The sequence below is a fragment of the Crocodylus porosus genome, unplaced genomic scaffold (assembly GCF_001723895.1).
Source record: "Crocodylus porosus isolate Cpor-Errol unplaced genomic scaffold, CroPor_comp1, whole genome shotgun sequence".
NCBI lineage: Eukaryota > Metazoa > Chordata > Crocodylia > Crocodylidae > Crocodylus > Crocodylus porosus.
The window spans coordinates 3,880,890-3,903,633 of record NW_017728935.1 but is presented as its reverse complement, the minus strand read 5'-3'; the positions used below and the strand labels follow the sequence as shown (position 1 = coordinate 3,903,633).

At 51.3% G+C, this 22,744-nt stretch overlaps 1 protein-coding gene across 1 annotated transcript in view; it reads left to right on the top strand.

Moving 5' to 3' along the window:
* The first annotated feature begins 9,529 nt into the window (after window positions 1–9,529).
* The window catches only part of IP6K3 (inositol hexakisphosphate kinase 3), a 38,361-nt gene continuing 25,146 nt past the window's right edge, over window positions 9,530–22,744 (top strand). Inside the window, exon 1 of the mRNA XM_019546710.1 lies at window positions 9,530–9,964. The gene's annotated coding sequence lies outside the window, so the exon portion shown is untranslated. The remainder of the gene's footprint in view (window positions 9,965–22,744) is intronic.

Sequence of the window (22,744 nt, the reverse complement as noted above, 5' to 3'; positions counted from 1 at the left end):
TCGTGCAAAGAGTTTGCAACCCAGGTAGTTAAGGCAACAGGTAAAATGGGGAATGCAGGGAAACAATGAGAGAGTGATTGGCAAACATGACAGTCGGTGATCTTAGCATTACCTATGTGTTGTAAGGTTTCTGGTAGGAAAATTAGACTGCCTCATTTGGAACAGATGGCATCTTCCATAAAAGGTGCAAACTAAGAAGCATTTGTCCCTTGTGGATGCACATGTAGCAGACACTGACAGGTTTGTGTAGATTAAAATATTACCAGCACTCACGTATTCCAGTAGATTGATCAACATGTCTGTGACAGATGATGAAGACTGCTATGGTTGAAGCAGGGGGATGGGAGGGAAGAAATGAGCAAGATTTTTAGCCGTGACTTGGGGTGTTATACACTCCTAGGATCACTCGGCGGGGGGGTGGGCACACAGGGTCACTGCCACTTCTGACAACCTCAGCCCTGGGATATGTTTCCGACTCGTTGACTCGACGTGTTACTTCCCCTCCCTGCTGCTAACGTAACACCTCGCTTTGCAAAGTGCTTTTAGATCGTTGAATAAAATTCCAAGAATTACTGGAGAAGCAGGACCCAGGTGTGAGCCTGGCTGTCCTCGGGGGGCGGGGGGGGGTATGGTGCCAGACTGAAATATGGGTGATCTGAGAACTCTTCCCAGCTCTGATGTCTAATTCAGTGGGTCACTTCCCCTCCTTGGATCTCAGTTTCCCCATCTGTAAAATGGAGCAACTATTCACCTCATTTGTGCTACACCTGCAGAGTTTTTGTAACCCTCCTGTGCGACTGATGCAGAGGGCTTACTGCAGCAGTTCTGGTTAGGGTGACAGATAGATTGTGACAAGGGTGAGAGCAAAAGACTAGTCCCAACCTACCTCTTCGGGAAGTAACCGGTCATCTTTCAAGAGACATGGCCAGGTAGAAAGCAAATGCTTATACTAAATGTTGGCAAGCCTGAGTGTAGCTTCTAAGCTCTCGTTAGAATCCATGCATTGGGTATGTCAAATTAATCTCTGAATGCCAAGGTAAAATGCCACCGAATGCCAGCAGCTCTGAAGGTTTGCGCTCCACAGAACAAGCTCACGGTGTGTTTAACTTCCTTCAAGGGCCTCCTTGGGAAGGAGACAAGAGCAGAGTTAATTGTCACTGCTCAACTTCTGTGCTCTTAGCTGGCTCCACTCTCATTTGGGTAACTAAATGCTTTTATTCCTCTTGCAAGGTGGGACCTAAGTGTGACGGGCATGGATTTGCAGCATCACGAAGGGCAAGAAACTACCCAGCTCCCACTGAAAGTCAATGGGATCTAATTCTCTTTAGAGTAGCAGCATGTTGCTTGTGAGACCCCTTGACGTTGCTTGCCCCGCAGAGGAAAGTTTGCTTTCCATGAGTGCATGCTTTCTTCAGGTTGTTGGGTAGAGCAAAAGGTGCCATGGGCTGCAATATGTTCTGTGCTCACTGTCGTTTCCCAAAGGCCAGTGGAGGTTGGGGACTGCTTCGTTCCCCCTTTCCGGAGACTATGCCCTGAAGTGTCTGCCTCGTTGCTAGGGTTTTTGAACAGAAAGGGGTTGAAGGAGAGGTGGCTTAATGAAAGGTTAATTTCCCCCCTCCAAACCCGCATTCCTGTCTAGATGCTAGTCCCCAATCCGGGTTGCTAAGTTACAGCTGGAGTATGCTCCAGGTTAGTGAGTAGTCTTCGGTTTGTTGTAATTATTCCAGCTGCGGATGGTTGCTTTGAACATGGGTGCCAAGCACTCCCCCCCCCCCCTGCATAATGACATGAAAGAGTGAGCATGGGGAAGCTTTGGCTAATAAGGAACTAGAGGATTTAATACTCCTTGATTGACTCCCCACTAGATTTTGCTGCTGGAAGCCTTGGCCCCTCAGCAGTAAATTCCTAATGCTGACCCTCTTTGTAGGCTCCAAAGGAAAGAAGGTCCCATTCCCAAGTGATAGACCAGTCCCTTGATCTTCCTCCCCTCTTTAACGCTTCATTTGCAACTCCTATTGACTGAGCTCTCGCTTCTAGAGTCCACCCCCACCTTTTGCAAGTAGTAAGCCTCTATAAATAAATCCTCCAAGGGTGTGCTGATAAAGCCATCGCATCCCCTTACTGTCAGAAAGAGAAATATGTACCAACAAGGAATCTAAAATAAAATTTGCCCTTTATCTTTTTATTTCCTCCTTCCATTTAAAGGCTTTCATATTAAATGTTTTGTCTCCTGCTGACATGACAGCTGATGCTGTGCCTTATTTATGGGAAGCAGTGTTAGGGAGCTGTGCCAGTTCTACTGGAAAGATCAACATGAGCTGAACAATTAAGAGAACATCTAGTGAGATCTGCCAAAAGGGCCCCTTCCTTCCAATGGACTCTTTCCCCCTCACCAACCACCTTGTCTCAAGTAATCACTCCCAAAGCATCCCCCAGGCTTTCTGCTGCAGCTTTGCTCCACTTTTAAAAACCAGCGCTTCAGACTTGTACGGGGTTCTCCGGAAGATCTGTGGCCTTTCTCATCTGGTCTCTCAACTGTTAGACCAACATCTATAGAGCAAGTCGTTATCGTAGCTGTCTTAAGCCAGAACCTGCTGCACCTAGGGGCGCTTGTACACTTTACGATAAGATTATGGCGTAGCTGGCTCCAGAGCCTGCTGAAAGTCTTTCACTGACTTGATAGGTTCTGGATCAGGTCTGTAATGCTCATATAGCTCCGGGCTCTTTCGTGTGCGTGTGTGTGTGTGCGTGCACGTGTGCTCACAGATACAAGGCTGGTTGCCTTCGTTACGTAAATCTTGCTCTTGCTGAACAACAGATGGTTCAAAGCAGCACTAAGCAACTCCCATAGCAGACTTTGGTTATGTCTACACTGCGAGTTAGGGTCAATGTTAAGCCTGCACTCGCTTACCAACCGCAATGAAAACTTTAATACTTGACTTTCAGCAGCAACCCTGCCTGACCCAACAGCTCTGCTGAGCGTCCTGGGTGTGGAAAGGAGCACAATCCTCCCAACAATTTGCCTGTAACTCCCTGGAGCACTGCAGCACCCATCCCACAACCCCTTATTCCTGACTGCCAGCCCTTCAACCTTGCTTCCTGTCTCATTTGGAGCCAAGCACAAGGAGAGGCAAGTGGGCTGATTCCCGGGAAGGGCTCTTTGTGAGGAGTAAGCAGCACGGCACAGATGACTTTGGCTGCAAGGTAAGATGTTGCATTTACTCAGACGCTGGAGCAGTGGACCAAGGACTAAGCGATGCGTGCTCTGCTGTGATATAGTCGTTACTGGGCACAGCACGAAACACTCCTGCACCTCTTGTATAGTACGTGTTTAGGAAAGAGCTACTTGCTTCCTGAGGTCCTGGATTTCTATGTCTGCGTTACGGGACGTTGTTTCTGTTGAGCCGCTTAACCTCCGTTGATTTCTGTAAGCTGGAAGGATGCTACAGTCTTAAAGTGTCATCTTCTTCCAGTGGGAGAAAGGCTCTCCCCCAAGCTCTCTCTGTTATTCAATGGCTGTGCAAGCTCCAGGACTGTTTCTATTGCTCTAATCCAGAACAACAGGCAGCTTCTACAAGAAGCAACATGCAAAAGGAGCGTGGGCCTATTCCGTGGAACAAGACAGCAGCGGGGATGTAAAAAGGAGTCAGCAGATGAGGAGTGGGGTGGCAGGGCTCAAAGGGGCAGGAAAGCAGCCTCGCACGGGAGTGGCTCAGGCAGGAAGGGAAGGAGCTCTGTCTTCTGAGTGAGCAGAATGATTGCTGCCTTATTTACAGACATTGGGCGTGTCTACACATACACTTCGATGCTCATTAAAACATCACTTTATAAACCGGTGCTCTTTAGTTAATGTGCATTAAGGCACGTTAATGCAGTAGCGGTACTAGATTTAATGCACATTAACCAAAGTGCACCTTTTATTGCCCGGGCTGATGGGCAATGCAATGTAGCCCAGCAGCAGATGGGCCCAACTGGGGAATCACGGCCCAGCTCTGGGAACTGAGGGCGAACTGCCCAGACCGTGTCTGTGCTAGTAGGCTCAGCCAAGAAGCCAAGCCTGGCTGGGCTGTAGAGATTGACTTCCCTGCCTCCTCCCCAGCTCAGGGCTGTGGCACTGGCAGCATGGCACAAGCCTGCCCACCTCTTGCCTTTCCCCTCCTGCAGGTAACCAGAGGGGTTTCCTCAGCCCCATCGCTGTGCATCTTCAGGCAGCCTGGTAAGATATGAGGGCCAAGGGCTGTCCAGCCACAACCCCCCTCGTCTGTGCTCAGTTCCCATGGCAGAACAAAGGGTCTTCTTCCAGGCAGGAGGTTAAATCACAGCTTAGGAGACGCACACAACTGCATTGCCCTGCCCAGAACACAGGGTCCTTCTGCGGGAAGCCAAAAACCTTTCTGCCAGCTTGAGAGAGCCATTGCCAGCTCTGGCGCTGGAGCGGCAGGGCCCAGCTGTGCCTGCAGATCAAACCAGCAGCCACCTTCAGAAAACTGTTGAGTCACACAGAAAACTGAGCCTGGCCAGGTCTGCATGTGACAGAGAAAAACAGCAGGCCCCATCCCCAGGGGCATCAGAGCCTGCCTGGCTCCTTGGGAGCCTCCAGCCGGGCTCCCGTGTCCTGCTAGCCAGGCCCTTGGGAAATGCCCACCACCGACCCTCTCTATCTTGTCCCCAAAGTGACACAAAGGCTCTTTGGAGGGGCTGGTTGTAGCTGTGTTGCTCTAGGTTCTGTGAGCAAATGTGTTATCTTTTATTAGACCGACTGAATACTTAGAAAAAATTGTTCTTCGCAAGCTTTCAGGCACAAACACCGGTCTTCAGGCAGAGGGAGGCTCTGGTGTTGGTTTGTGTTCTCCTGGATGGAGCCAGAAAGGTTCTTCTGCTTTCTCCAGAGCACGTCCGCAGTGCTGATTTAGGCAGTGACCCAGGCTGATTGCTCAGCAATCTGTGAATTGGGAATGCAAAGCCAGGGGGTGCCCCGAGCTCTGTGCTCCTCACTAGGAAAGCACTACGCTGAGCTCCCCTGGCCTGGGGAGTGTGCCAGAGGTTGGTGTGAGCAGAGAAATGAGTGTGCAGGAGAAGCCCCTTCCTTGTAGCAAGGTGCCACTTAAGACCCACGGTGGGAAAATTACGGGAGACCCCAGATCAGCCTTTGGAGCCTGGGCAGGGCTTGCAGCCCTTAATTTCCCCTGAACAGCTACAGGTGCTGATTCCTGCTGCAGAGACCCACAGAAATGTGCACCAGCAGCTCTCCCACAGGGTAAGACCCAGGCCACTCAATTCTGGGCTCTCTAGTGTATGCTTTCTCCCTGCAGGCTCCTGCTCAAAGCTCCCCCTCTGCTCCCTAGGCGCTCCTCTTCAACATTAGCAGTGCTAGAACGCGTGCGCAAGGGGTTGGAGAAAGCAGCGCGGCCATCCGCCACCTCCCCCCGGAGTCCTCCCAAGTGTAAATCGATTTGTACAAGTCAGTTTTCTCCTGTGTGAAGGTGGCAGTGACGGGAAACTGAGGCCCCGCTGCCCCTGGAGTGCCTCTCGCAGACCGCTGCACATGCCAAGATCCATACTTCTTGCACACAGAGCCCGACCAAGCTCATTCAGGATCCTGATAGAGCGAGCTCTTCAGGCAGGAGACGGTGATGAAGGGGTGCGCTTACCCCAGGCAAATTTGGGCGTGTGATTCAGTGCCCACGCAGCCAGGATGGCAGAAGGGCTAGCACCGGGCGCCTCTCCCAGCTGCTGCTTAATTACAGACTCCCGTAGACCAGGCCAGAGCAAAATAGCTGCATGCAGCCTGGATTCGTTGCGGGTGAACTTGGTGCCCAAGACAAGGAAAGAAGCAATGCGCTTTTCCCATGGGGCAGCTGCCCAAACCCAGCTCAGCCCGTGACCAAGTTTAGGGCAGCTCCGAGGGGTGCCTGGAGTCAAACCCTAGCTGCGGCAGCCCCCTGCAAACTGCTGCCGCAGTGGGACACGATCTAGGGCGAAGGAATGTCCCGATCAATGTGGCTCCATCACGGTTGTACGCTGGGGAGGGAGGGAGGTCTCACTGATGCTTTACCACCTCTTTATAGCACCAGAAAAGGCATAAAGGGGTGACAGGCCAAGAGCAGTTCCCCTGCCCCCCCACCCCCAGCATAGCTGTGTGACCTGCTGCCTCTGTTGAAGCTCCCAGGGTAGAGACATCGGGTCTCTCACATTTTACATAACACTGCTAAGCAGACAATTTGTTTCCTTTCCCCTCCTGCTCCCAATCTCCTCTCTTGGAAATGTCTTTTTCCAGCTGAATCTAGATTTTTGCCTTCTCTTCCCTATTTTAAGTGTCTGTGCCATGGATCACTGGTGTATTTTTGGCCCAGCTGTATGAAGCAGATAAAACTAGCCCTTAACATAAAAGTAGCCCCTGCAGGTCATGTTAGGACAGGAGCCCACTTCAGCTGGGTGCTTTGGTAGCCTAGAAAAGCAGGATTACACACACGAAAGGGCATCCGTTTCTCCACATCCTCCCTCCAAACATGCAGCTCGCATAGAGCTCAGGGTCGGGGTTGTTAATAAATCTAGCTAATTACCATGGCGCCTAGTTAAGTGCCAACTGGGGAATTAATCTTGCTGCTGCGGTGGTAGGGCAGGGTATTTCAGATGCATTCCTGGCACGACTTGCGGGTTTGGGGGCGGAGGCAGCTTGTTCAGCCAAGCAGCTGTGATGGTCACAGCCATAGGCTCCCACTTCTATTTCTGAGGAGGGGTTAAGGTGATGGACACATGGAAAGTTCTACGGATTTCAGGTGATGGCCCTCTTCCCAAGAGGGGCCAGGGTCCTCAGACCCCACGTGTTTGGCACCTCTGGTTGCAGCCTTATACATTGAAGAGGACGCCGGTGCACAGTGTTGTGTCCCTTTCTGACCCTTGTGGGTTTGCAGTGATGGTTTGTCACTGTGGTCAGGGTGTGTCTAGGTGGGTGTTCTCATGCCTGTCCCATCCCTCGCACCCCCTTACAAGTGGCAAGCCCTGCACAGCAATGGTGAAGCTGTGCACACCCCTGCAGCCCCTCTCACGGCCTCTGTCTCCAGGGCAGTTTCAGGGGTCACCCCTGGAGCATCTTACGCACCATGTTCCTGGGTTTGGTGCCTGTGGGTGAGTGGGGTTCTCCACAGGGTGACAGGGACTTGGTGCAGCTGTACTTAATTCCCACTGTGATTTTTTTTCTTTAACCAATATCCCAGGGCTGGATAGAAACCTTTTGATGGGCACTCAGCTGCTGCCCCAAGTGACCCTACAGTAGCAAACCCAAGAGAGCAGATACACAACTGCAGCTCTCTCCTAGCAAAGTGAGGCCGGCAAGCTGGCATCCATAGCCTGCTGTGGGCCAACAAGGCAAAGTCTAAAGCTCAGTGTTTATGGGCAATTGTAACTAAATGATCCAAAATGCACAGCCTAGCAGGTAAAGGTGGCCCTACGAAAGCATGCTGATATGTCCAGCGCAGCCATTGCGAACCTCTCTGCCGTAGGAACCGCATACAGCACTCGCATGCTGGCACAGACCCGTACACCTGCTTCACACAAGAAACTCTAGGATGGTATATCGGGCATATATACATACATACACACCCACACACAACAAGTATAATATCCATTATACAGTATTTCAGGATATAATGAAGTGCTGGGCTGCACAAGGCAGTCTTACAATAAGAAACCAGCCTGCATGGTGAGGAGGAGAAGGCAGGCCAAGTTGAACAATGGAGCAAGGTAGAGGCTGCAGGGGACTTGAAAAAGAAAGTTGGTTTAAAAACCTGTGTGCAGGCCTGGGAAGGCACCACCTGAGCAGAGCCCGTGGCCCCGGAGAAAGCGCAGGCACATACCAGGGAAGTGGCCAAGGGGACAGCATGTGCTGCCCTTGAGCCCTGTCCTGTTCTAGGAGCCTCCCCCTTGAGCAGTGCAAGGTGCCAGGAATGAGGCTGCAGCCTCCGGCCAGGCTAAGGGTAATACTTTGTGCCCGTAATTAGTTCTCATTAGCATAGTTTTAATATGAGACAGTGCTGATCTCCCCTTAGAGGATTCAGCTTTTTACAAGTGCCTGAGTAATTGCCTCTGGTGCTCTGTGGCCCATTCAGCTAAGGTAATAATCAGCCCCCGTTGGTGACATCAGGAACCTTGCATATCCTCTGAATTTTTTGCGGGCTCCTATTTAGTCATCCTCAGCATACTTGTGTGAGCAGGACAACTGCAAAGGATGCATCTTCTGGCAGGAAAATATGCTCAGTGAATAAAAACTGAAAGCTTTTCAATTAATGCATGCATTAAAAAATACATACAGTACCAATTAAGGCTAGCTTTGGCAAATGAGGGGGTGAGCTAATGGTTACAGCCTAATGACAGGAGCTGGGTATGCCTGACTGCTCTTCCCAAGACTGACCGTGACTCCTTGTGGCCTCAGGCAAGTTACTTACACCTCTCTGCAATATGGGGGCAATGGTGCCTACTTCACTGTGTGTGGGCATGAGGATTTGCTACTCCTTCCTTTGACTGAGGTCAAGGCATTGGGCTGGGACTTGAGAAGTTGGGGTTTGGTTCCCAGCTCCACCATGCACCTCCCTTTGCCTCGGTTTCCTGTCCGGAAGAGGGGCCTAATCCTGTCTCAACTGCAAAATCTTTGGAACAGAAGCCATCTCAAGTTAAACCAAGAAATCACCACTTTTAAGAGTTTCTTTGACCCCTCAAGTTTCTTAGGATCCCCAGAGGGTCTTTCTTGCTTCTTAGGTCTTGCTGCCAGAGTAGAGGTTATGTGGGAGGAGAGCAAGTTTCATTTTAATTACTTGGAGGGGAATTTTAATTGGGTTTCTGTGAAGCTAGGCAAGGGGACACCCACCACTTCCCTTTCCCATGGGGGAAGCCCATTTCTGCCAATTTACAAGCCCCGTCCAGCAGTTTTTGCTGATCTCTTTTCATTTGGTCTCCATCTCTCTCAGGGCTGGCTTACCAGAAAAAGGACTCAGGAAAGCCACCGTGCTCGCTGCACGTGCACTCTTGCTCCACACCAAGGGGGCTTGTTAGTCCAGTTTAGAAGTGGATTACGCCAAACTGCCCAAAAGCACAAAGGCGGCGGCTGTCTGCATAGGGACCTCTTCCACCATGCCTTTTGCATTTTAAATGCAGTCCCTTGCTCGTTCCACAAGAACTGCCCCACATCGGTGAGGCCAGGCATGTACAAGCTCCCTCTCCCGCCAACCTGCACATGTGCCTTGCCCTTAGACCTGCTAGAGGAGGGAAGTTCCTCAGAGGACTTTCCACTTCACCCATCTTAAATTCATTGCCGCTTCTCTGCTTATCGCTTTCACTTGCTGGCCCTACCCTTTAGCTGAGCCTGTGCTGTCCCCACCATTGCTGGTTTCTACAGCTGTCCCTCATGCTCGGTGATTACAGACCAGGTCACCAGGTACTCCTGAGAGTGATTTTGTCTCTCATGCTTAGCCCTCATGAGCCACACCTGGGACCCTGTCTGCCCGTGATCCTAAGGAAGAAGAAGACGCATGCTTGCCATACGTTGCCCTGCTGTGATGTTGGTGCCGCCACCAGCTCACGGGTTGGAAGCAGCATGGCTATGCTGGTGCTACGCTCCAGCCAAGCAAGCGTACACTGCTTCTCAGCAAGGCTAATTAGCCCAGGCAGAGTGCTGCTATCATACGTATATATGTGTGTGTAATACTTCCAGTAGCCAAGCTGCACAGCTGTGCATTGCATCTCACTGCTCCTCCTGACTTCCCCCATACTATTACTGTGTCCCAAAGCAACTCTGTGGCTCCTACTACTATCTACTGAGTACGTGGCCCTTTACAGGCACTTTTTTTCTCAGGGTGCTTTTCTTTTTAGAGCCGACCCTCCAACTCTGGCAGAGCCAAGCTGCTGAAAGTCCTAAAGGAGCCATTTTAGAGACAGCTGCTGCTTACTGCGTTTCCTGCTCTTTTAGCTGGTGAGTGTTCATTTTAGTCTCCTGCCTGTTATTTCTACTTGCTGCAAGGTTTAGTGTCTATCTTGAAGTATCTGACAGTGACCGTTGCTGGGAGCAAGGTTAGATGAGTGGCCGGTGTGCCCTGGTACAGGAAATCCTGTGTTTTGCTGAGGATGCACCACTTCTTTTTTTAAGTCATGCCTGAATGGCTAAAGAGCCTCCCTTTATTCTGCTTGTGCGAATGAATATTGCAGTACTAGGGAGGAAGGATAGCTCAGTGATGGGGCCTGGGAGATTCTGGATGGTATCCTGCTCAGCCAAAAATGTCCTGTCTCCTCTTAGGCATGTCGGTGTCTCTGGGCCTTAGTTCCTGTCCAGACAATGGGGATAATAGCATTGCCTTGCCTGCACCAACAGCAGGCTAACCCGGCACTTGGCTGGGATAGTTTAGTTAGAGATGATGCTACTGTGAGCAGGGAACTGGACTAGACACTAGGGATGTTCTTTCCAGCCCTACTTTCCTATGCACCTAAAGGCTTTAGGTGCTCAGGCAAAGGGGTGCATACCCATATTGTATGTACCCCTGGTCCATGCAGTATCCTGTCATTGATGGCTACTAGTCCCAGATGCTCAAACCTCGTTTTCAGCAGGTGCCCTCCATGACCATGAGGGAGTCCCAGACAGTGCACTGTCCCTCAATATGAAGCAGCAGAGTAGATGGTTGTGAAGTTTCTTACAGGGAATTATCGTCTCTCTGTTGCAACGGATACTTGTGATGGAGCAGAAGGAGGATCTGCCATCGGCCTTTGATTGATTTATTTTTTTGAAAGGGGTGTTATGGAGGAAGAAGCTTCTCTCTGTTACCCAGGAGCCTTTCGAAGTCCCTGATCTGTATATTTGGTGGTTATACTTGTGTTGTCCCGGTCACAGATCTGTTGCCTCTTTGTGGGACCCACGGGTGCTACAGCTGTTCTTCCTCTGCTGTGGGTACAAATGCCCAATCTGTAGTATGCAAGCCCAAGAATTTCCCTCTACCCTCCATGTGTTAAGGAAGGTTGGGAAGCCAGAGAGGAAAGTCTCTGCACCAGCAAACTAGGCCAGATGATGTGCAGTGGATGCCCGAGATGTGCTTCTTTTCTAACTTAAGTCTAGATATTGGCCAGTTGGCAACTGCAGCCTGAGCCTGCCCCTGTGCCTTGTCTTGGATGAATGCAGATTTGGACCTGAGCAGAGCTGATTAGCTTTGCCTGAGTTATATCCTACCTAGTGTTTGTCTGTGGCCAGTTTGTCCTGACAGTGCACGCTTACAAAGCAGCTTTCAGACCTCACCCAAGGCTGAGTAGCTGCTTGTCACCCATCCGAAAGGAGCCATCTTAAGAGGAACCAGGAGGCCTTTAGCAGCATCTGCTCCTGGCGCTTCTCCCCCAGCGCAGAGTACCTGCTGTCTGCTGTGCTGGGTCTTCCCATGTGATGAATTTGTCCATTGGAATTAGTCTGTAACCCCTGCTCTAGTTTGTAAACCAGGGCTTTAGTGGTTTGGGTGACAGCAGCATGGTTAACAGGTGACACCTGCCCCAGCCCGTCTTCACCATTCCCATGACTCAGGCAGGATTATCAAGTTAAGTTCAGAAGCAACGTAGCTTGTCGATCTAATGAGCTCAGCTGCAGTTCCTTGTACTGAACCGTGAGACTGGCGCTTACGCCTAAATGGAAAGCCACTTTGTAAACGCGCACGGCACCAGCTTCGCTGCTGGGCATAATAAGCCCAGGGATGCCAGAGAGCCGCCATTCTCTATGCATGGATTTTCTCAGTCTTGGAAACCAACCCTTCTTCCATGGATGTATGTCTATGCAGGGCCATCTCCCTGTCACAGCCACAGAGATTCCCTAACGCAGGGGATTTAGGGCCATCCTAGGGTTGTAGCCTGAGTGGCTGCTGCTTTGAGAGGGTGGAGGTATATTGAAATCGTAGCCCCAAGATGAACAACAGTACCCTGTCACAGGAGGGTTGGCTCTGAGGTTGAACTGCCCGCCTGCTCACAGATTTTCAGGGAGAATTTGCGCGTGTCTAGCCACACTTCTACATGCACTTAAACTTAATGCACATTTGTCTAATGGGCATTAAGACAATTTAGCCACGTGTCTACATATGCATGCTCTAAGGTGCATAAAAGCATTGTGCAGACCAACTTGGGACTAAACTTAGTCCCAGGTCAGTCAACATACACAGCGTTAATGCGTGCGTCTACACGTGTCTTAAAGCACTTTAGCTATTCGCACCTAAGTTTGATACCTGCTTTTGTAGGCACCAGATCTGGGCGTGAATAGCTTAAAATTGCCATTTTAAGGTGCATTAAGGGCATGCATGTGTAGCCCCGCACCCTTAACATGCCTTAAATATGGCTAATATGCCTTAAATCGGCACGTGTAGACGTGCCCTTTGTGTCGACTTCGGCAGGTTTGGAAGGGAAGTTGGGGAAAAGGGATCTTCAGCGGTGTTTGCCACATCACCCCTCTGACCTGTCCCTTTCCCTCTCTCTCAAGTTACAGGCCAATTTTTCCAGCTTTAGTGGATTTTCCAAAGCAATTAATGCATTGAGTGCTGAAGTCCTTTGAAAATCCATCCCCTGGTGTGGGTGATGAACGTGTAAGAACTTAGCCCTAAGCTTTTGGCAAAGCAGACCAAGACAGCCCACTCCTGGTTCAGGGCTGGGTTGGGCCTGAGGATGGAAAATGTGTTTGGGCCCAGTCTGGTATAAATAAGCATCGTTCCACTTCAGTCAATGGGGCTGCACCCATTTACTTTAGGTGAGGCTCTAGCTGCTGGCATAGATGCACACAAAGAGTTTTGGACTTTGGGGAAATAGGAATAGAGACTATAGAGAAACTGCAGGTGCTCTCCTGGGCATATAAATCACCCGGACTGCACTTCTCATGGCAGAGCCTCTGAGGCCACTGCTCTAAATGTCATGCCTCCGCACTCACGGTATGGGCCCAGGTCCTGAGCGGCATGCAGTGCACAGACTCTTCTTGCTGCCATGCCAATCCTAGAGCTGCCCTTTTTGGTCCCCTGGATATAGTTGAGCAGCCTTGGGGTTGCTCTAGTGTATGCCAGCTGCCTATAACATCTAGCATACATATTACTGAGCTAGGAGGAGCCACGACCCCATTTGGTTCATGACACAAGTGGGAGCCCTTCAGAAAGTCATTTCCTAGGGATGGACTCAGATTACAAGTGGGGCCATGGGGCTGACTGGAAGTTGGATTAGGGGCTGGGAAGGTGGGGAATGGCCATCTGGGAGCAGCTGCATTAGGGGCTGGTCCAGAAGGTAGTCTCTAGAGCACATCCTTTGGACGTATAGGGGTCTTGCTTATAGCCATAGTCTCCCTCCTTACACAAAAGGCCGGAAGTTGTAAGTGGGGTGGCATAAAAGCCATTAGACCATCCTTACGCCATCTGGAGATTCCCCTTTCCAGTGTTAGGGGCTAAGCTGGCAGACCTGGCTGCTTTATACCACTGGATCACCACAAAATAGGACAGAGCCCAAGCAAGCCATCAGGAAAACAATGCATTTGATCGGCACCTAAGACATCCCTCTGTTTTCTTCTCCTTGCTGTTAAAGCAAAAAGAGGGGACTTTCAGGCACAATCCTGTTTGCTCAAATAGTAAAACGACTAGGGATATTTCCTCGCAGGTGTGCGGGGTGGAATTGCATTTCTCTGCCTCCCTGTTCTCCTTGGGGAAGCAGCATCAAAAATCCACTTGTTTTGTCTGTGGAGCAATGGCGGAGACCGAGAGAGTCTGTACCAGCTCTTTCCCGAGATGCCTGCTTGATGTAACAAAGAGCTAATGGCACTCTCTTGCTGTCTGAGCACAAAAGCTCATCATCTCCTTTACCAGCTTAGGCGAGATTGACTGAAAGGAGCTGACTTTTACCACGGTAATTTATAACTTGCTGGGAGTGCAGCTATTTCGTGGTCCGCGGTGCCCAGCAGATTCCAAGGTGGGAAGAGAATGAAAGTTATCTCTTGACCTTTCCACCAGATGTGCGGCAGTGTTACCCAGGAGGATGAGCCGGGGAGTGTTGGGCTGTCAAATTAATCTATAATTGCATGCAGGCAGCCTGACGGGATGAAGGAGGCTCTGATGAGGAGACAGTTACGTGGGGTGAAGCTGAACCTCTGGTATTAATCATGCCGGTCCTTTGTACCCCAGCGCCATAATAATGAGCCACGTGAGGGCCCTCTGTGTTGGTGCCTCGCTGCCGTGATCTCCCTTCTGCATTGCTGAAGTCGGGCGGTCTCCCTCCAGCCTGCGGAAGGGCGGCGATTCCTCGGCGGCGCTGCGAGCCCTGGAGAGGTCGGATGGAGCAACTTGGTGGCAGCTGTCACCGCGCCTTTGTGGGCTCTTGGGGACAAGGGCAGAGGTTCTGTGACCTTGCTCATACCCCAGCCCCGCGCAACAGGAGGACGAGGGGGTGCCTGTTACTCCGTTGAGGCACCTTGAGCCTGAGTCCCTTTCCAGGGTTCACTGCTGTAGCCTCTGGCTGGACGTAAGTGGCTGGAGGTTAAGCACTGCACGCAGGCCAGGAACGATGAAGGAATTCCTTCTTAGGCCTTTTCAGATGCACTCTTTTTGGGCATCCTTAAAAGCAATGGCTGTTGGGCTGCTGTTTTGCCCTCTGACTGGCCCTGAGCTGGAGGCTCACCAGAGCAGTGCTTGGCCCACCCAGCGGCCTGAAGAAAATGGGTCATCTCCTCTGCCCTGCCCTGATCCTGGGGCTGCGGCACGCAAAACCGTCCCCAGGGAATTCCCATCCCACGGGAAGTCTGCGCCACCTGGCATCGCGGCTCTGCACCAGTCCCCCCATTGGACCCCCAGTGGCAGAGGTAGAGCTCAGGAGCAATGGGATTGGGCTGTTGCCCAGCCAAAATCCTCCTATTCCTAGCTCCCAGCCTGGCCCTTTGGGGGATAAGCAGCCAGCTGCCAGGTGGGGGAGCATGGATGCTGCTCTAGGACGGGCACTGAGCTTGCTAAGTGCCCCGTGTGCTGCATTCAGCTTTCTGCAGCACAGGACTCGCCAGGTAGCGTCTTGCTGTTCAGCACCATGCGGGTCTGGGCAGGGTCTTGGACACATCACATTAGACTCACGGTCCTCTCCCTAATCCTGGGATTGCTCTGTGCTCCGCCGGGCAGGCAGGTGTCCCTCCAGCCGGCGGCGTGCCTGTCTGACGTTCGGCTGAGCACGCAGCTCAGCGATCTGAATAATGCCACAGCGAAATCTGCAGGGGGAATCACTCCACTGAGGTCACCGTTTAAAACTGTCTCCTTCCCCTTAGCGCATGCCCACGTGAGCATCCCTCTGACGCGTTGCTGCATTAGGCAGCCCTGGACCTGAGCTGAGCAGGGTTTTCCCAGCAGCGTTTGGAGAAGTCACTTGCTGAGAGGGCCACACGCGGATTTGACTCCATGAGCCGTACGGCAAAAATACTAGTGCTGGTTACAGGTGCCCTGAAGCCACGCTGTGACCTAGTGGCCTGGTTAATAGGGCACAAGCCTGGAGACCTGGCTCTGCCACTGACCTGCTGCACAACCTTGGGCGAGTCGCTTAACTTCTGTGACTCAGTTTCCTCAGGTGTGGCAACGAGGGTGCATGTGGATACGAAATTCTCCCCAACACACATGGGGAGAATGGATCCAATAGGAATCCTAGTGATAGATGCCCTCTGGCTTTTGCTTCCAATAAACCCACAGTTTGCACCCTCTGCTCCTTTCATATTCTGCTCTGTCTGGCTCGCCCTGCTCCAGGCCTTACTTTGTAAGGATCCGTGTAGCACAGAAGGCCACAGAGCTCCCTTTCCTAGCCAGGGCTGGGGGAGATACGGGCCTCTCTCAGGGGAGCAGGTTTTGCTGCTGAGGGCGGGTCCTTGGGGAAGCAGTGACCCCACTGCTGCCGGGAGGCTGAAACCCAATCCCAGCCTGCTTGTTTACTCGCAGGAAGATGAGATGTCTCTTGATGAACAGGAAGATTGCCTAACGGCTGGCGGGTACAAAGTTGGGCACCAGCTTCTCTCTGGCAGGCACGTGCATCCCCAGAAAGGAACAAGATTGGGTAATAGCTGAGAATCCCAAGGAGACGCTCGTGGAGAAAATCGTGCTGGCTGCCGGGCCGGGCTAAGCTAGCCTTGCAAAGCCACAGCCGAGGCTTCTCAGCTGGGCACTCCCCAGTCTCACTGACATCCTTGTCAAGTGGGCTACAGGACAGCTAATGGTCATACAAGAAGTCGGTGGCAGAGCCCAGGTCTCTCTATGCCCCTTAGTAGTGGTTGTACGGGGGATTTGTTGTGGCTGCTGGGCCCGGACAGGCTCTCTGGCTCGTTCGCGCCCAGGCTGTGCTGCCTTGTGCCCCTGGGAGGTTCCCTCGCCTTGACAGAATTGTAAAATCCCCTTTGCTGTCTGCGAATGGAAACGTGGAGCTTTATCCTTCCACCGTGGCTTTGGCAGCTGTTGTAAATAGCCCTGGGATTACCGCTGGTGCGTGTTTTGCAGATCCCCTGCCTGACAACCGAGCACAGACAGAATGCTCCTGGGCTCGCGTGTGTGCCCCAGTCGCGTGGCTTGTGCCACTCACATGGTTGTCACCTGCTATAAATAACCTGCAGGGTCCAACCAGGCTTCCTATGGCCTTAAAGTCACCCACAGTGGCACCAGGGCTCAGGCAGGGGAGAATAAGCTTCTCCATTGCCCGGGCATCGCACAGAGCCAGGCAGGAAGTCCACCTCGGCTGAATGCATAGAGCTTTTTGGTCCTCCGGCATTCAGAGGGGACCAGGATTTGTGCAAAAGGAACTCATCTGAGTGACGGAAGCTCGATCCAGTCCACAGTCATGGCTAGGATCTTTCTTTGTGGCTTGAGAGCCACATTTTTCACTTGTTGCTTTCACTGGAGTTAGACCAGAGAGGGGTCTCTCTCCTACAGCCTTTAATCCTGGGGCATTATCGATGCAAGCTCTGGTGATCCCCTCGGCACATTGCAATGTCACTGGCTGCAACCAGACCCGATCCCATTGCTACACTGAGATCTGTGCTCCTTTCCCAAGAGGCTCCTCCAAGCATCTGATCCATAAAGCCACCTCCAGCCCAGCTGGAAGCAGGAAGCTCTGAATTCTGGAGGGAAGGGGAAGCACCAAACAAAGCAGGGAAGCAAACGCGTCCTCCCATCAGCTTCTTCCATGAGTAAAGACGGATTTATCACCTGGATCATCTGGAATCAGGTCAATTATAACGTTTCATTTGAGTAAATACAATGAGAGGCCATGAAAGGCTTGCCCACCTACCCCAAAATCTCATCTCTCATGGTGCCAAAAAGCAGGTGCTATTTATGCAGAGCTTATCCAGACTGATTTGTCCTGTCCCTTGTCCCTTCCAGCATTTAGAGGCCTAGCAAGTCCTTATCTGGAGGTTGTGATGATTCACTATCCTGGGTGAATTTGCCCATTTCTTTTTTGGACTTAGTTATGTCGTCGGCTCCTACAGCATCTCATAGCAACAATTTCCCTAAGTTAATGAAAAAGAAAAGGAGCCTCATGGTTTGGGAGCCAGACTTTGCACGTGGGCAAGATCCCCAGCACGGTCAGTCCATCCAAGCACGTTTTCACCACATTAATACACCCCGGACATGGATAGAGCCTGCTCACCCCTTATGCAGCTTAAAGAGCTTTACTGAGCTGAATGATGGTTACATTTTACTGTTTAGTCTCTGGCCCCTGACTCAACATGGCCATCATACATGACATTCGGGTTTTCTGCTACTCTGTCCGCTGTATATATATATGAAACCAGATGCCTTTATGTCCTCTATTTATCTCTTCTGAAGAGAGTTGGGGGTCCAATGTACTGAGGGTATTCCTCAGTGGGGCTCTTGCAGCAGTTCAAAGGGGCTGCAGAGCGGCTGCGCATATCTTCTTTACAGCCGGACGTCTAGGCACAGAGATCCCGCATGCTGATCCAATGACTCCTCCATAGGCCTCACTTCCTCCAACCTCACACCTTGCTCAGTCACCCACACTTCTGCAGTGGGGAGCGCGGTGGAGGTGGAAAATATTATCGTTTGGAAAATATAATTTTGCTGTTATGGGTGTGAGTGATTGCGGCCTGGCAGTAGCCAGCAGGGGGTCAAGTCCTGGGCGTGCAAAAGAGGGACCTTATCACAAATGCCACCTTGACCCTGGTCCCCACCTCGGCATGTGGCAGATGCCCCTTTCCTCCCCCTCCCCAGCCGACGCAATGCCACAGCTGCCAGCACAGCTCCCTTCTGTGTACTCCCTTCCCCGTGCACCAGCAACATCAATTAAGTCACCGCAGGAATGCCGACAGCCCTGGGATTAGCCACCGTTAGTTAACAGCTGCCGCAGCACCGGCAGGGAGAGGGTCTGTCGGGACCCGGTGTAAGTCTCTTCAATAAGGGGGCAAGAGAGGCTGGATCCCTTGGTTTGCACAGGGAGGATCCCGTGAAGGTGGGCTACAACCTGGCCAAGAACTCTTCCCGGCTTGGCGCTCAGGTCGGAGGTGACGGCGTCTTTGAGGGAAGCAATACCAGGGCCGGCTCAGGGCGTAGGCAAAGCTAGAGGAGTCTGCTCGGGCTCGGGAACCTCCGTCTCTCCGGAGGTCCAAAACGGCGCCACAAACCTCTGAAGATGCCAGAGCAGAACTGAGTGCATCCAATACAGGTCCCTGGTAGGCTCCCCATGAAGCCATCACCGTCTCTTCTGGTCGCTGCGTTACATAAAGAGATCGTCGCCCTGGGAAAGGAGAGCTGGGAAGCTGACATCGCCCTCGGTGGGGCCCATATTTCCCAGCTATAACTGACTGCAGAAGGCACGAGGCACTGGCGATTTGGGGCTTTACTCTTTTTTTTTTTTTTAATGGCCCTGGTTCTCAGCTATTCCCTTCCTGCATTTGGGGCACAAATGGGGCCTGACACTTCTCAGACTGTGGAGGCGTGTAGGGACCTGCTTCATCCCCAGATGCATCGAAAGCAGCCTCAAGATGGTGCCTACTGTCACTCCCGGACCCTCGCCCTATATAAGTCCTTGCTGAGCCCTAGGAAAGCCGTGAACAGTACTAAAGTCAAAGATTTTGGCCATACCTCTGACCCTTGTACCCCAGCCCCTTCTTTTGTTGCCTAAGCAAGGAAGAGGGCTGGTTCAGGGCCTTTACACAGCTGCCCGGGAGATATACGCAGAGATTTCTGCCCCATTTAGGTCGCATCACCCTAAAAAACCCTGACAATTGGGTACAATGGGTGCTTAGATAAGAAGGTGATGAGCATCGTGGGGAAACTGCGGCGAGAGCGGAAAGGGCAGGATCCTGGGATCCGGTGCGTGCTATGTCCCGCGAATCCAGACCAGCAAAGTCAGGGAGTTACTCTAGACGTACGTGAGCGTAACCAAGCTGCGAATCCGGCCTCGGGCCTTAAATATACCTCCTTAACACTGCCGGACTGACTCTTTAGAATCACTTAAACCAAGCGAAAAACCTCCATCTCTCTAGCCTGAGGAAAAGTTATTCAAGGCGAGTTCTCCAAAACCACATAACATAAATGTTTAAAAAGTAATTTATAGGCCAGACATTAGGACTAAGGAACGAGATCAGAAATGACATTTCAGCAAGGGGGGCTCCTTGGGCTATGCAGGAGGAAAAGAAAAGGGCAGGGTTTGATGCATTTTCCCACCGAATGAGCAAGGCATCTTAGTTGAAAAGGTTGTTTAATCTTCCTAAATTTTCAGTGTCTGCTTTATAATCTGACCTTTTTTTTTTTTTCTTTTTTTCTTTTTTTCCTTGCCTCAGAACTCTCTCTCTCTCTTTCCCCCGCTCAAGCGGTGGGCACCGATTCTCCGCTCCATTAGCTCTAGCTTTTCTCTGCACAGATTGCGCTGGTGTGAGGCTGAGGAGAAGCTTTGGGCTGGGCGTAGGCATGCCTGCACCCAGGGAGGGTGAGACAACCCTCCTGGCACGCGTCATAGCTAGGGGCAGGCAAAAAGGGTGTCCTGGAGTACCTGCTAGGAGACTTGTATCTGTATGCATATCCAATATATCCCCCCACTGAAGTTGTTATACCAGCACCGAATCATGGTGGGCCGGACCCGACAGAGAGGTGAATCAGGTCCCGTGTCTGACTTTGAGTATTCTTTGCATGACTGGCAGATTTTATTTTTTTTTCTCACCCTCTCCCCCCGTCCATCCGTTCAGCTTCCCATGTCTGTGATCCCTGTCTTCCACCCTTTGTTCTGAGACTATTATTATTTTCCTCCATCGTTACCTCAACGGTAAGGTTTTCCTCTCTTCCTCCTGCCAAAGCTTTTCATCCTCTTATCCACCATTGCTGTTATGGACTTTGGTGCACCGTGATTTACTGATATTCTCCAATCTAGCCCTCTTGAAGGGGTCAAAGATGTGACTCTCAGGCACAGGGAGGTGAGGATGTAGTCTAATGAGCGTCCTTTGTGATCAGAGCATTATTGCTGTGTGCACTTCAGGGATACATAAAGGCAGCAATTGCTGTGGGGGTCATACAAATGTGCTCCTAAAAGACCGTCTCTGCCCGGAGGCACCCACAGGCTGGCACAGAGAAGAAGAGGGACAGGTAGGGTCACTCAGACATGGAGATCAAGTGATTTACCTAGGTCATGCAGGGCAGAGCTGGAAATAAATCTGGTCTCTTGAAGCCCAGGCCCATCCCCTAAACCCAGGACCAGCCTTCTTCACTAATGAGATTCATTTTTAGTAGCAGTTTGGGAGGAAAACATGAAAGGCCGTAGCACTTAACCATCAGCTGTTAATGTGGGGAAGCATTCGCCAGCACCACCACGGCTCATGCAGTCTAGCCCTGAGCCATTAGCAGGCACATGCGTTGCCGTACAGACGCACCTTGGGCAGCATCGGTATTAATGGGACGTTTGATCTCTCTGGGCTCCTGTGATAGAAAGTGCCCCTTGTTATGTCCTTTTCTGCTGGTATCAACGGGCTCCGCCAGCATCGACGGGTCAGATCCTCACCTGGCGTGAATGGCACGTCTCCGTTGGCATTAATAGCATTAAGGTGACTTACTCAAGCTGAAGAGCTGGCCCATTGGCTTCCAAGGAGCGACTCCAGATTTACACCAATCTAATAAGAGAATCGGCAGGGCTGAGAGGAGCAAGGATAATGCTGAAGCCTGGCACTCGGGGGCTCTGACGTGGTGGGACCCCGTCTATACCAGAGTGATCATCCGAGTCCCCACTGATGACAGTGAGCCCCTCCCTCCCTCCCCTGCTTGAAGGTGAAGTTCTCGGGCCAATTTGGATCTCGGCGGCTCGGGTGTAAAATTTGGAGCCGTTGCTTTTGTCTTCAGGGAAACAATGCCAGGTTTCCAGCAGCAGCATTCAGCTCAGAATCCCTAATAACAAACGGACTTTGCTCTAAGAGGCTTGCAGAATATTTTATCTAGTCGAGGATTACACAGGCTTTGGGGCTGTATAATGTTGCAAGTATCGCTGCACCTAGGAATTACCATGGCAGCTCTGGGCCCAGGATCTGATTAGTCTACACAAGGGGGAAGGATCAGGGGAGTGGCTGCTGAGCTCTGGGATGGATGTTAAGACTTTTGATGGCGGCTTAGGTGATCTGAGCAGAAATCCTGGCTCTGCTACACGTGCCCTGGGTGACCTTGGACAAGTCAATTAGCATCATGTCCCTGCCTAGAAAACAAGCTAACAATACTGCATTTTTCAGCTTTGTCCACTTAGATCTTAAGCTGTTCAGGGCTGGGGATTGTCCTTTGCTATGTACAGTATCTACAGTGCCTATTGCAACGGGGCCCTAAAATCAAGCTCTAGATAGCATGTGTAGGGTATAGTGTATATAGGGTATGTAAAGTGTGTATAAAATATATATAGTGTAATGCAGACATACATTTAGATAGGTATATTTTACACTACATATATGTTACACACACTTTATATAAACATACTATACACACACACACACACACACACACACACACACGTTGTGGAGGGTAGAGGTAATGTTTCTCATATAATGAAGCCTCTTTCCTCCCTTTTCTATAACCGACTGCTAGTGTTATTAAGGGTTGTCCTTCCTCTCTTCAAATCCACCCAAAGTGTTTTGTCTTGCTAGCTCCTGGGGTCAGACCATGGCAAGTACTGACACCATGTTACTTAAAGAGAGATAATCCTGCTCTTTGTTCTAGTCCCAGGATACCCCTGACTCTAGGAGAGATGCAGGCCTGTCGAGCCGCCTCTCTGTCTCTATTTCTGTCAACAAGCTTGATGCAAAGGAAAGTAGGGAATGAATAGCATTGTCCTTGAATATACTGTAGGAAACAATCTGGACCTGGCAGAGGGACAGGCTGGATGATCTCATAGGACTTTTCCATCTCCAGCTCCTGACTCAAGTGCATTGCAGAGGGAGATTAGGTGTCAGTTCCCACCACCAGAGCCATTCAGCGGGGGGATTATAGCGGGCAGGGCACCAGATAAGGAATCAGGAGACTTAGGGTCTTATTTTTTCCTCTGCTACTGACTGGCTGTGTGGCCCTGGACATATTTCCCTGCCTAGTGGCCATCTTCCTACCTGTGATCAACCTTGCCTTGAGAGGCCTTTGAGATGCACAGAGGACAATACAGGCGGGAGGCTGAGAAGCGGTTCCTCTTCAGCTCGCTCACAGTACCTCTGCCACCCTGCTTTCCAGCCCTGTGCTGGCTTTCAACTGAAACAAGCAGCCCTCATCTCTCAGACTGG